Below are 591 nucleotides of genomic sequence, written 5' to 3' on the forward strand. Positions count from 1 at the left end.
TCATCTCCAGTGGTCTCAATGTGAGAGGCGGGGTACACCCTGGGCAGGTTGCAAGTCCATCACAGGGCCACTACAGGGACCAATGAGACAAACAACCATTCACACTCACTCACACATACAGACAATTTCACATTACCAATTAACTCATGCATGGTTATTGGAACAACAAAATCATTATGGTTGGATTTCATCCACAAAGCCACTTTAACATCACAAGGTAACACTGCTGATTAAATGAGTTGATACAAATAGATTTCTAACAAAACTCTCACTAGTTACATCAAGCAGAACTGGCTTTGGGATAAATCTGAGTGCCTTTGCATTTACAGCAGTTGGACAAAGTGTAACTGAAGTTTGCTGCATCAGTTCAATACAGTTTTACTTTAAAACAGAAAGCTGATTTTTTTTCACTCTTTCTTTCTCTGTCTTCCAGCAGGTCTTTCTGTTCTCTGTAGCTGCATATTTCTGACCTGCAGTTACTGGTCACTCCAACCTGCCTAGTGTTTACTGCTTGTTGTATCTCGGAGCTCATCTCTTCTCTCCCTGCGGTCCCTGAGCCAGTCTAAACAAGGCAGCCGCCCATCCTGAGTG

This window comes from Austrofundulus limnaeus, unplaced genomic scaffold (assembly GCF_001266775.1).
Source record: "Austrofundulus limnaeus strain Quisiro unplaced genomic scaffold, Austrofundulus_limnaeus-1.0 Scaffold31, whole genome shotgun sequence".
Taxonomy (NCBI): Eukaryota; Metazoa; Chordata; class Actinopteri; order Cyprinodontiformes; family Rivulidae; genus Austrofundulus; species Austrofundulus limnaeus.